The following is a 14,609-nucleotide window of genomic DNA, read 5'->3' as shown; positions in this document are numbered from 1 at the left end:
TAGCCCTTAGCGACAAGACGGGCTTTGTGTCTAGCAATGGAACCATCAGGATTTGTTTTTAGTTTGAATACCCATTTACAGCCAATGATGGGTATGTTAGAGGGTGCTTCAACAAGATTCCAGGTATGGTTCTGCATCAAGGCTTGATATTCAGCTTCCATAGCTTTGCACCATTCAGGTTGTGTGCTTGCTTCCTGAAAAGAAGAGGGTTCCCAAATATTAGAGTGCAAGGACAGATGAACCTTGGGTTTGAAGATCCCGTCCTTGGAGCGAGTAACCATTGGATGAAGATTCAATATGGGAGACACAGGAGCTGGGAAAGTAGGTGAAGGAAAAGGGGAAAGTGTATCACTTGATGTAGAGACTGACTGGGAATGAGAGGAAGGGGAAGAAGATACAGTGGGTATATCGGCCGATTGGGAAGGAGAAGGGGTAGATGAGGTGTTGACTGGTGGAGTCATGAAATGTGAAGGGAAAACAGATGTAGAAGTAGGGACTTTGGGTAAGTAAAGAGAAGATTGAGGTGTGACTGTGGAAGTAGACACAACACTGGACTTGGAGAAGGGAAAGCTTTCCTCATGAAACTTAACATGTCTAGAGATAAAGACACGACCAGTAGCATTAATGCATTTGTAACCTTTGTGTTTATCACTATAACCAATGAATGTACATGGGGTTGAGCGGAAGTCAAGTTTGTGAGTATTATAATCACGAAGACATGGAAAACAAAGGCATCCGAATGTTTTAAGATGGGAATAATCTGGTGGTTTGTTGATTAAATATTGGATGAGAATTTTTTCTTGAAGGGCTACATTGGGTAACCTGTTTATAAGATAGACTGCTGTGGAGAAAGCATCATCCCAAAAGGAAAGAGGCATAGATGCATGAGCTAAAAGAGAAAGACCGGTGTCAACAATGTACCGATGTTTTCGTTCAACAACCCCGTTTTGTTTTGAAGTATGAGGGCAGGAAACACGATGATGTATTCCATTTGTTTTAAGGAAAGAGCTCATAGCTTGAAACTCCCCACCCCAATCAGACTGAAGGACTTTGATTTTTTTGTTGAGTTGAAGTTCAGTGTGAGTTTTGAAGTGTGCAAACACATGAACAACTTCTGATTTTAATTTAAGAAAGTAGATCCACGTAAAACGGCTAAAAGCATCAACAAAACTAATATAATACTTGAAACCATTTCGAGAAGGGGTGTGGGCAGGACCCCAAACATCGGCAAAAATAAGTTCAAGTGGTTCGGAAAATTGTGTTTGAGAAGATGGAAACGGGAGTTTATGACTTTTGCCAAGTTCACAAGCTTCGCATAAATGCATACGTTCATTTCTTGGAAAACGAAAATTACAGTTTAATAGAATTTGCTTAACAGTAGAAAGAGGAGGATGGCCTAATCTATAGTGCCACTGGTCTAGAACACTTGAGGAGGCCTTAGTTGATTGCTGATGAGAGGAATGAGGACCGGAGTACTCGTCAGAAAGTGTAGAATGAAGACATGTAGGTTGGGATTCAACAGTAGGATGAGGTGGCCCAAGGTTGAACTTGTACAGGCCGTTATGTAAAATTCCTTGGAGAAGAACAACTCGCGTGGCTAGATCCTTCACAAGGCAATAAGAAGGATAAAATTCAAACATGACATTATTATCACGGGTAAACTGACGAACACTTAAAAGATTTTTTGTTATTTGAGGAACATGAAGTAGGTTATTCAAATGGAAAGGACGAGAAAGGGAAGATGAACCAAATGTTGATTCACCAATATGTGAGATAGACAGACCTGCACCATTGCCCATATGAACCTTACCACCGCCAGTGTACTCTGAACCAAGTGTGAGATTGCCAAGATCATTCGTAACATGGTGAGAAGCTCCAGAATCTGGAAACCACCACTCATCTCCTGCAGATTCAGAGGTGGTAGTTGCAATGGCTGCTGACGGATAAGGAGGCTGAGGAGGTCGATATTGACCTTGTTGTGGTGCTCGAAAAGAACCCGATGAAGGGAATCGAACAGAATTCGGAGGTTTGGCAGTATACTCGGCATCAAATCTGTAATAGCATATTCCAGCCACATGACCTGTGATTCCACAAATTTGACAAACTGGTCTGCCATTGTTGTTATTCCAAAAACGCTTGCCTCCCCGAGTATTCCGACCACGACCACGGCCTCGGACAAATGAGCTTCGTCTTGAAAAGGACTCAGAAAAGGAGCTTCGTGATGAAGCAGAATCATCAGTCCTCTTAGTAGGAGCAAAGGTAGTTGCATTGACTGAATGAGGCAATGTTTCATTGTTGATGTTATGAGATTCCAGGCGTCCTTCATGAGTTAACAGAAGAGCATTCACCTCTGATAGTGCTAGAGTATCAATTCTTGAAGTAATGTGAACTACAACAGAGTCGTATTCCAATCCAATGCCACCGAGAACATATAAGATTTGATCATCCTCACTGATTAAGTGACCACAAGCAGCTAAAGTATCCATAATATTTTTCATTTTGCTAAGGTAATCTTTCATATTTTGATTTCCTTTCTTCATGGTTTGCAGCTGTAGCTTGTATTGCATCACCTTGGCTTTCGATCTTGAGGCAAATAACGTTGATACCCGAAGCCAAAGTTGGGAGGACGTATCACATCCGATCATTTGGCTTTGGACAGATTCAGACATGGAAGACAATAGAAACGAAAACAGAAGTTGATCCTGTCTACTCCAGGTAACGAATTGGGGGTTGACGTCGTCGACAGTATTCTCACCATGAACTACTTTAGGAGGAACATGAGGGTGCTCGAGTATGAAATTTTCTAACCCCAACCCACGAATTCCAGCGATAACTTGGAGATTCCATAAAAGAAAATTCTCGTCAGTGAGCTTAACCGAATTAATTTGGTTAGCTGGATTCACGAGTAAGAAGCTTGTGTTGGCTGATGGATTTACATGAGTGTGGGTTGTAAATCCACTGCCGGAGATGGCGTCAGCCATGGATAGATAGCTCTGATACCAAATTAGAAAAACAAAAGAAGGAAGAAAGAGATGCCCAACATGAATTTCATTTATGTTGCTCTTCGCATTTACAATTTGGCAGGAATAAATACAATTAGTTGTAACAGAATGATTCCTCTAGATTATTCTAAACCAATGGGCTTGCCATACATCCTATGGACTTAAGACAATGGACTTAAGATAATGGGCTCTTATCAATTTGTTTCTTGGGCTTCAGGAGTTGCTTTAACTGACATGACATGACGATGGATCCATCTAAATAAAACCACAGTACTGGGCGGCGGGGAACACCAACAACACTCTCACCGGTCAACTGGGCCCTAGCCTAACATGATCGAATAGGAATACGATCGTCGGGGCTCCCTCTGGGGCCTTTTCCCATAAATGGGCTCCCTCTGGGGCCTTCTCCCCTCACGAAATCCCCATTCTTACCTCAAACCTCATATTTGCAATAATGGAAACACGATCGTCGGGCTCCCACTGGGATCATAACCCTCACGACGTCGCCATTATTAACGAATTAGTCACAATCACTTCACTTCCTTCAACATTTTTCATTCACATCACTTTATAAAAATCATGCATAACATAACATTTTTCATTTTTGAAACCAAGCATGCAACATGTATTTTAAATGTCTTCTTAAATCATGAAAATCCCTTAGACATTTAAAAATCATCAATTAATCATGAAAAATTCATAAATGTTTAAAAATAATCATATCTTCATAAAAATAGCATTTCGGGCACTGCCATGACCTTTCCTAATTTCCCGGCGTAAAAAGACCGTTTTACCCCTGGGCTCGACAAATTACGATTTCGACTTTTTCTTTGATTTCATGACCCTAAAATGTCCGAAATAATTATTTAAGCTTATATGAATTTTTCTGTAATTTTATTTGGCTTAAAACTTAGACTTTTCCAATTATCTTTTCTTAATTATTTTAACGATGTTTTAATCCCGAAAAAAATACCAAACTTTAATATAAAATTCCTAAATTCTAAATTTCGTCTTTTTATATTATTTTAGCCCTTGAGGATCACGACTCGACCCCCGTGAGTCGTTTTCCAAATTTTCTTTGTTTTAAAACTCATTTTGGCACCTAAACTTCGACCCCGAGCCATCTCTTAATTTTATCGAGTTACCCCCGAACCATATCGAGCCATAAGGTGCCCAACATGTTAATTTAGCCTACTGGACACTAAGTTTGTCAAGACAACCCCCAAAACCACAAAAACAAAGCTATCCTAGAAGAGCATGTTCTGGCCGAGAGTTTGTGACATTCATGAAATCTGTGTGTGTGATCGTGTGGCTCCAACCAACGCCCTACCACCCGAACAAATGTCAAGAACACTTGCTTAGGATCCTAATGAGTCACCCTAACCCAGCCCGTGCCCCACGCAACGAGCCCCTGAACTCCAGAAGAGGCACAAAGCCATGCGCCGATCGGTACACTTCTCTCGGGTGGGAGTCCTTGATTGCAAGGACTCCTCCCTGCCCTTCGGTCCGAGTCCTAGCATGGCTAGGACTCTCCTCCCACCTTGCACTTACCCGTGGCTAGCCCCTGGAACCGGCCAACCCGAGCCCCAACCCCTGCACCACAAGAACCGAACCCCATCTCCTTGACAGCAGCTATCGGTTCCTGCGTTTTCTGGTTTCCTTTCTTTCTTTTCTTGGTTTTTTGTCGATTCAGGTGTGATATGTGGGACTTTAATTTATACCAAAGCTTTACTTGAACGACCCTAGACATCATGGCAGCCCCTTTTTCGTTCAAAACATGGATTTTAGGCAACAAAAATCAAGAGTTCCAAACATACATATGATATATCCGAAAATTCTGAATATAAATCCATGATCTTCATGCATTCACAAGTTTAAAACATAATATGATATGATGGATGAGAAAAGGGAGATTAAGGTGTGCCTTTGCGTGTAAAATACGCTCGAATAACCGCTGACGACGAAGAACGGAGGGGCGACTTGGCTTGAACTTGCTAGAATCCTTCTAAAATTCCTTTTGAAACCTTCTCTGATTTTTGTGCTGATTCGTGTATGTTTGTGAGAGTGTGGGGGAGTATTTCTGAATTAAAAAAGTGTGTGGCCGTGTACTTGGGGAACAAAGGGGTTGGTATTTGTTGGAGAAGGGGGCCAAGAGTTTATGGGAGTGGGGAATAGTTTGATCTTGTTTGAAATTCCTTGAAGCTTTCCCAATCTATCCTTTCAAATTGCTGTGCGTGTGTGAGTGCCGTGAGGTTTTCAGTATTGGGAGAGAATATTTTCAGAATAAAAGAGTGTGGCCGTCACTTTTGATTGCAAGGTAGGGTAGGTTTGTGATCAATTTAACAAATTAAATACTAATTATCACTAAATAGGCTTTTAGGCCTATCAAGCCATAAATTTAAGCCCATTAGTTTAATTTAGGATTTAATAAAAATATTATCAAAGTTTTCTTTTAATAAAAATTTGAATTTATTAGCCGAGTTGCTAAAAAGCTCGATTTTTAGTTGAAAAACCAACACCGATAAAATTTACGTCCCGGCGTATAAAATCACCTCAAAACCCTTATTTTTGAAAATACTAAAAAGCATCGTCCATAATTTAAATAATTAAAAATAATTATTTTATAAAAATATTTTACATTTTCAGCTCTCGGTCCCCGTTCCTCGATCGTCTCTCGAACAACCTTAAAAATATCATTTCATGCATGATGACAATAAAAATCTCATTTATCATATAAGCATACATGTCACATAATTAATTAATACAATTCAAACAATTAATTAAAATACAAAGGAATTTAATAATTGCATGCACGTGGTTTGCGTGAACTTTTAAATTTTCGGGGCGTTACATTACTGCTGTCAAGGGCACGTCTAGTGGGCTTAGGAGGGTCGTGCCAGGGTCTTAGACAGGTTGCACAAAGGCTGGAACAAGGGCTAGATCAGGAGAGTTGCACGCAGCGCATGGTCGAGAACTTAAGGTGGGCTAGGGCTCGACCTTGGGTGATTCAGGAAAGGAGGCATGGGGCTCTTTCTTGGTGAATGGCTGGGCTTGTTGCAGTCCTAGCCTTGAGGCAAGACGGACCACGTGAAGCTGGAAGGGGCTGGAGGATAGTTGTGCGCAGCTTGGACGCTTCCTAGCTGCGGCTGTGCGCGTGGGAATAAATCCTGCATGTTTTCGTGCATGGGCTAAGGAGACTGGGCTAAGAGGGTCCTAGAGGGTTTGGTTAAGGTCATATGAGGGTCGACCAGGGTCTGGACCAAGTGGTTAGGGGTTGGAGACGAAATAGGAGGAGTTCGAATCCTACTAGAACTAGGACACCTATGCAGAAACTTAAAAAGCTGGTAGGGAAGTGCTCAAGGACTTAGTGGACTTGAATTGGGTTGAATATGGTTTAGTTAGGTGTTATGAAGCTTGGGTTCAAGTTTCGTTAGTTTGGTTAAGTTTCGAGTCCATACGAGTCAAAATCAGGATGTACGTCTAAGTTTAAAAACAAATCGAGGAATCTATCGAAAAGCTATGTTTTAAATCCTAAGGAATATATATGGGAATATTTTAAGGTTATATGTTAATTTTGGATTGATTTGGGATGTCGTTTCGAAGTCTAAAGATAAATAAGAAAAGTTATGCTTCTAGGGGAAAACTATCATTTTACGCCTGAAAAGTGTTAGACGTCCTGGCAGTTCCCTGAATGCTGTAAAATATGGTAATATGTTTATTTTAAATTTTTAAAAAAATTTATGATGAAACGTTATTGCTAAAAGATGTGTTGCTTGCTTAGTTTAATAGAAAAATGATATATATGCATGAATTTTTATAAGTGATGAAAATATGAAAAGTTGAAGGAGGTGAATTGTGACTAATACGATGATTATGATGATATGTAAGGCCAAGGCTCAGTCAACGGGTGAGAGTATCGTTGATGTCCCTACCGTCCAGTACTGTGGTTACACGTAGATAGATCCATCGACCTTCAGCTGATATGAAAGTCAAAATTAACGATCCAAATTCAATAAAAAGAAAATGTATACGTATAAAATGGAATTAAATATGATATGATATGATTAAAGAAAAATGTTTAAGGTTATGCATGTTCATGAAAAGTTATTTTAACTCAAGTATTTTCATGGTTACATGTGGATGTATATGTATTATTTTTTATCGTGGTTAAAGTTTGATGAGTCAATAAAATCACTATGTGTGATCGATGCAGGTGAGCATGATATTGATATTGTTGAGAGACTTGATAGGTGATCTTGCTAGACTGAAGGTGCACACAACCTCATGACTAGCGCTAGTTTTCCGCATTCAAATTTAGTTTATGATTTGAGTTTACGTTAAGGATATTATGAATTTTATGATGCTTTTGAGAGGTTTTTGAGAGGATGCTAGAGTTAGGTTTATTTTGAAATATTTCTAGGTTGGGTTTGGTAAACTATTGATGATTTTATGTTTTGAATTAATTTCTTTTGGATTTTCAAATATAGTTGGTTGCTTTACTTTTAAAATGATGTATAATATTTATATATATACATTTGGCCGAGGATAGTATAGGAAGAAAAAAAATTTCTAGTATATTTTAAAGAAAAATGAGTAGTGGACGTTTCAATCAAGTATCAATTATTTCATACATTGTAGAACTGAATATACCGATAATTGGTTGCCTTGAATACTTTGAGATGCTGCATCGATCTTGAGTTTTCTTTGCCATAAAAGCAGCTAATTTGCCTTGGACTTGATTTCTGTGATATTTAACTGGTCGAGCTTACTCAAATTGGACTCAACTTATACTGAACTGCATTGATCATCTACTTTGATCTAATATGACAATGAAGCGACAATATTCCACTGATGATTAAGCTCCTAATCATTCAGCATTTCAGCATAGTTGGGTTCCGTCTGTTGACCAGCTAAACTGGTAGGCTTGCAACTGAAATAATGTCTGTTGAACTCAAAACCCTGCAAGTTGCTAAAACAACAAAATACGGAGTCGAGAGAAGTGGCTACAATGTTAGTTCCAGATCCAAAAATCTTCTCTTTTCCAACGGTAAATTCATATAAAAATTTTAAGAAGGTTTTGGAAACCATTTAAAATAACATTTTGAAACAAATTTAAAATATCAGTTTTCAAATGTTCTTCTTAGAACAACTAGCTCTGATACCAATTTATGGATCGGTTCTGACACCTGTGAGGGTGCTTCAAACACAATATTCTCAATGAGCTTCAATAGCTCGTGTTCTAAGAATGTAAACACCGATGAATTAAATCGAGGTTAGTCTTAAACCAAGCGGAATACACTCGAAATAATCTTTCGTTAAGAAAGCTGACTAATTAAAAAGCCTTTTAACTTGTGTAAACTGAATAATTGAAACAAAGGGAATCATTTCTTGCATATATTAGTTCAGTTTTATGGAGAGAACTGAACTGATAACGGCTCAAACTAATCAAATCAATTTAAAAACAATAGTTAAACAGTAAAGTGCACAAGATATGTTTATGGATGTTCGGAGACTTCAATTACTCCTACGTCACCCCTTCTACCACCTCGAGTATGATCAACTAAAATACTTTGATTTATACAATGCCTTGTACAGACCCACTCAGCTTAAGATTTAACTTACTGCTAACTTAACTCCTAGTCTATACTGAAGGCAACACCTTCCAGCCAACACTTGTTTAACGTCTATGTGTTAAATACTATATATACAAGTTTAACATTTTTGTACATGAGTCACTCAGCTTTTCAATACGCTCTAGTTTCTTTATGTATATGAGTGATGGTGTGTGTGCATGTGTGAGAACTGATATGAAAGTGTTCTCATACACTGAGGGAAAAGTGCTTCTAATCTAAGCTGATAACGCTTTGAAGTGTTCCCTCAAATTTGGGCTGATTGCTTATTGAAAGATGATAAGAGTTGAGTGTGCCCTTCTTCTTCACACACTTCTCTATATTTCTTCACTCTTCTTTGTTGATGGTCTTGGTCTTGTATTTATAGATGCTTCGAGGCCGTTCATCAAGACTCATCAAATGTGTCTGTTGCAGTTTGAATCAGTTCCTCGATATTTGTGTCTTGTCCTTTCTGACAGTCATTCTGGAACGTCTTGACTTTAAACTCTGCTGCAACGTCCATTATTGTTCTTTGACTGGACAATTGCCTTTCTTAAATGCGCACAACTAAATTCCACTTAGATAAGCTTGTCGTGTTCTGGAAAACTGGTCGGTTCCTAACTGATGCTTTGAATTGGTCATTTGAACTGTTCTAGAACTAGTTTGGTAAAATCAGTTGACTCGTCAGTTGAACTGATTTCACTGCTTACGTTGAACTGGTCAGCTAAGCTCTTCATCAGCTGGCTGGGCTTCTGAAGGTCTTCTTCTGAACAACCTATCAGTTTTAGTCAATCAGTTGAACTGGTTAAGTTTTAGGCAATCAGTTGGCGCTTTCAGTTTGCATCTCGATAGCTTCAGTTTTGGCTCGATAGCTTTCTACGCACTTAGGTAAAGTTATTAGAAACAAAATAAAAAGTTTTTTTAAACATAAAAATCAAGATTGCGAACATGAAATGTTCTAATAATTGGGACGAGGTAGGAGAAAGAACTTCATTAGGACCCGAGATAGTTCAGCACACCGCAGAAATGGTCGCGAAGATTCGAGAAAGAATGAAAACTGCTCAGAGTCGACAGAAGAGCTACGCGGACAAAAGAAGATGAGATCTCGAATTTGCAGTGGGTGATCACATGTTTATAAATATAGCACATATGAAAAGTGTTATGCGATTTGGCAAGAAAGACAAACTTAGTCCAAGATTAATTGGACCATTCGAGATATTCGAAAGAGTGGGAGCATTAGCATATCGAGTGGCGTTGCCACCTAAGCTCACAGGAGTCCATAATGTCTTCCGCATATCGATGCCCGCACGTAAATGTCAAATTCTTCATATGTACTGAACTTTGAACCACTACAACTCACACCAAATTTATCATATGAGGAGAAGCCTACTCAAATCTTGGAGTGACAAGAGAGAAAATTGCGGAACAATGTGATGAAAATGGTCAAAGTCAAGTGGCTGAATCACTCGGAGGAAGAAGCCATTTGGGAGACTGAGTAAGAGATAAGGAGTCTTTATCCCAAATTATTTGGTACATCTTAATTTTGAGGTCGAAATTTTATTTAAGGGGTGAGTATTTGTAATCTCCAAAAGCAAGGGGTGAGTATTTGTAATCTCCAAAAGCCAACATGTGTAAAGCACATGCATGCAAATGAATTAAATTGCATAATTTTTTATTCAATTGATTTTAAATGCTTGCATTATGCATACAATATGATTAAAGGTCTAATTGAATGATTTTATGAAAACTGTATATTTTACCCGAATATTCGATAATAGGCATCGGGGACGACAGAGATAAAATAAATATTTTTCAAATAATTTTTCAGAGCTTATTAATATGATAAAAGTTTCCTAAAAATGATATAGTTCAAATTATTTTTACGAGACGAGCTCGATTTTATCCGGGAAGCCAGTTTTCGGCAAACGAATGAACTTTAATAGATCGAAATTATTATTTTCGAAAACTAGTTTTTATAAAATTTTACTTTTCAATTAAATAGATATTATTGAGCCTAATTTATCTAGTATTAGTAGGACCAATTGCTCCAAAATTAAAAGGCCCAAAACCTCAGCCCATTAACATGCAAATTAAAATCTACAAAAAATATTCCTATTATTTTTTTGAGTATGCAAAGCCGAAAACACACACACACACACACATAACACACAATTTCAAAATTCCTAAGGGAGGAAACAAGTAGACTTCGTCGCCCGTTCGATCTTCTTCACGCCGCACGCCAATGATCGTAGATTTGAGCGTTTTAAAACGCAAAGGCACATTTCTAAATTCAGTTGACGCATCATTCAATCCATATTATGCATGTTTTGTTTATTTTTTCATGAAAAATATTGTAGTTCAAATTGCTTATCGTTTGACGATTATTTTCAAAGTTTTGAAGATTCTTATGCGTATATGAAAGTGTTATGATTTCCAACGAGTACGCTGCAAACATATGACGTTTAAGGGATGGAACAAGTGTTTTTTAGGCAAGAGACGAGGGCTGGAAAAGAGCTAGAAGGGAGTCGTGCATGGCTGATGGTTAGGGGCTAGGATTTTCATGGAAAAATTGCATGTAAGGGTTCGGCTAAAGGATAGGGGGCGTGTGGCTCGACCTGGACTTGGACAAGGGGTCGTGTTGGACGTGACTAAGGGCTAGGAAGAGTCCTAGCATGGCTAAGACGGAAGGGCTGCCGTAGGAAAGATTCCACAATCGCATGGACTCTTCCCACGCACGCTAAGTGCGATCGCGGAGGGGGCGGCTCATGGCTTGGTTGGATGGTCTAGGAAGGATGGTTAAGGGTTGCGACAGAGGCTGTTGCAGCATGGCTCATGGTATCTCATAGGTAGAGGGCGGCGATTCGAAAGAATAAGTGAATAGGGCTCGGGGTCGTGCGCAGGGACCTCTCGCGTGGGCTGGGGGCTCGTGTGTTGTCCAACGGGAAGTCTAGGAGGGTCATGGCAAGGTATGGTCCACTGTGGCTCGAGGGTGGCTCGGATTTATGGGGAGCCATGGCTTGGTATTTATGCTAGGGTTTGAATGGGCTAAGGAATAAGTATCGAACCATGGTCCACGAGGGGAGGGGGGATTAATGGTTCATGAGGGTATTTTAGGAGTAAAAAGTTTATGTTTAAAGTTTGGGAAGAAAATATTAAAGTTGGGATTAATTCAGAATTAAAACGCTTAATGAATTAGTAATTAATGAATTAATTCGAAATCCTCGAGGTTACGTTAAATAAAAATATTTTAAGTCAAATAATCTCGAGTCAATAAAAGTAAGAAAAAGTCAAAATCGAGAAATTTTAAGTCCAGAGGTAAAACGGTCATTTTACACCCGGATAGTACGAAAAAGGTTGGCAGTGTCCCGAGGAATCATAATGCATGCTAAATCATATTTTAAAATGTGAATGATAAAAATATGAGATTTTATGATTTATGGTAAAGTTGTGTAATTTTTACTGTTAAAATGTTATTTTTTGATCGTAGAATGAATACGATATTTTATGATTAAAAAGAAAAGGAAAAATATTTTGAAGGATGTGAATTGACTGTGACATAAATGATATGATATATGATTTTTGGGAATATAGTGAGGGAAAAGACATCAAAGGGAGCCCGTTTACGGGAACTGGTCCCAGAGGGAGCCCAACGGCCGTATTTCTATTTACGCCAGTGCCTAGTGCCCATCCCCATGCGCAATGTGATCTAAGACTGATCAGTCGACCAGAGGATAAAATCTAGTCACTTTCAAAGATCAAACTTCACCCAAAATGATAAATTATTGACAGCTTCAGGATTTTACAATTTATAATTTATTTATGATTACAAGATTATTTTGAATAAAAATATAATTTTAATGCATGTGCTTGTATATGTATTATTTGTTAATCATGTTTATGACGTGCCGAGTCATTAGATTCACTAGATTTGTATGATACATGTGATGATGTTATTGAGGGAGGCTATGACGCTTGAGTGGATCGAGGCAGGTTCTTTAGCTTGATAGTTAAAATTTTAAAAGATTTTGTTAATGATTTAATTAGAGATTTTTATGCTTTATTTTGAAGTTAGTTTTGATCATGCTAAAAGGTGGAAGTTGAATTTTGTTAATGGACTAGTTAGGGTTTTTTTTTATGCATGTGAGATTTAAATGTTAAATTATTTTGATTTATGAAAATGCTAATTTATTTTTAAAGGGGAATTTTGAAAGTGTGTAAAAAAAATTAGTAGGATTTTAAAGTAAAAAAATAGTGGAAGTTTCATATCCAAAACTCAGATTTTTTTAATCACTAATTTAAAAATAAAAAAATATTTCAAAAATACTTCAAAATAAATTAATTTTCGAAAATGCGTTAAAACGTGATCGAAAACAACGGACGCTCAGTACGTGACAGTGTCGTGGCACCCATACGCGCCTCCCATCCGTGCTTACCAAGCGGTAAGCACGCATGCTCTGCCAACTCACCACCAAATTCGTGCTTCGTAAGCACGGATGATCCGTCACGTCAATTACTTATTTTGTTTGTTTCCGTTCAATAATTCCAAAAATTTGTTCGTTTTTGTTCAATAATTACACAAATTGGATATGGAAGTTCGTTATAATTAATTCATTTTGTTCTTTTCCTTGAATATTTGATTCGTTTGTCAAAATTTTCATGTGCTTTCTGAATTATGTCGGATAAATCACGCGTAGAATATAATTGAATAATTTTTCATTTTGAACATTACACAATATATTATTAATTTAATAGACGCATATTAAAATCTATAAAATATTGTGAACGCTGATGATTTTTCAATGAGTTCTAAATTTTTTTCCTGAAAGCTAATTTTTTCGAGCATTCTGCTTAAATTTTCTCCCAAATTTCTTCGGGAATGTCTAATATCGATGTACACTTATATTTTAGTGGTGATGTAGTTATCGATAATGAATCGGTCGAATATAGTATTCCATGTATTAGACCGATACGAGCATTACGATCTACTAATTTGTTGGAGTTGGTTGAATCTGTGCATAAAATATTAGGAATCGATCCAATTAGAATCGGTTCACGGTTGTACTGTGATTCACGACTTTCTAAGCACGACACTTCACGGTTGTGCGGTGGTCACAGCTGGCGTGAGAATCGGAGCATATCCGACGCAAAATACAGATCGACCAAGTTGTGAGTTCTTTGCGAATTTTTTGTATCAAAACATAACTCTTCTTGAATGCTTTTCAAATATGAACTCGGTGTGAATTTTCTATAACATATCGTGAAATTATGGACTGACAAAGAGTGTGAGGAAGGGAGAATTTTCGAAGGCGAGAGAGAAAGGAGAGTGAAAGAAGAATGAGACGGGTGAAGGAGATAAGCCTAAGGAATCATACTTAATTAGTTTTGAGTTTTTATCAAACCTAGTGCTTTAATTTGAAGATGAATTAAAGAATCATGGATCAACAGTACGTTCTGTGACTATTTTAAAAATTTATAAGTCTTATAATTCTGATAGAAGCTAATATTAATGATGACACTACTAGAAAATGTGGATTCAACCATACTCAAGAGATTATGGTTCTTTTTTCCCCCTTTTAACAATGATTTTAATGAAAAACATTGTTTTTTTAGTGTTTTTTTTTTATCAAAGACAAATGTTTTTTTTTTTTTTTTGGTAAAAGACAACAATTTTTCAAAAACCATTATTTATGGAGTGGGTCTCATGTGAGACCGTCTCACGGATACTAATCTGTGAGACGGGTCAATCCTACTCATATTCACAATAAAAAGTAATACCCTTAGCATAAAAAAATATACTTTTTCATGGATGATTCAAATAAGAGATCTGTCTCACAAATTCGATCCGTGAGATCATCTCACACAAGTTTTTGCCTTATTTATGAGCGTGTTTTTTGATAGCTACAACAATTTTTTTGTCAATCATTATAAATCGTTATTGTGTGTTTTTTTAAGAGTATAAGACAACAATTGTTTAAACCATTGTCTTTTCATTCAAGAA

The sequence above is a fragment of the Primulina eburnea genome, chromosome 1 (genome assembly GCF_022965805.1).
Source record: "Primulina eburnea isolate SZY01 chromosome 1, ASM2296580v1, whole genome shotgun sequence".
Lineage (NCBI taxonomy): Eukaryota > Viridiplantae > Streptophyta > Magnoliopsida > Lamiales > Gesneriaceae > Primulina > Primulina eburnea.
Note: the sequence above shows the minus strand (reverse complement) of the source record.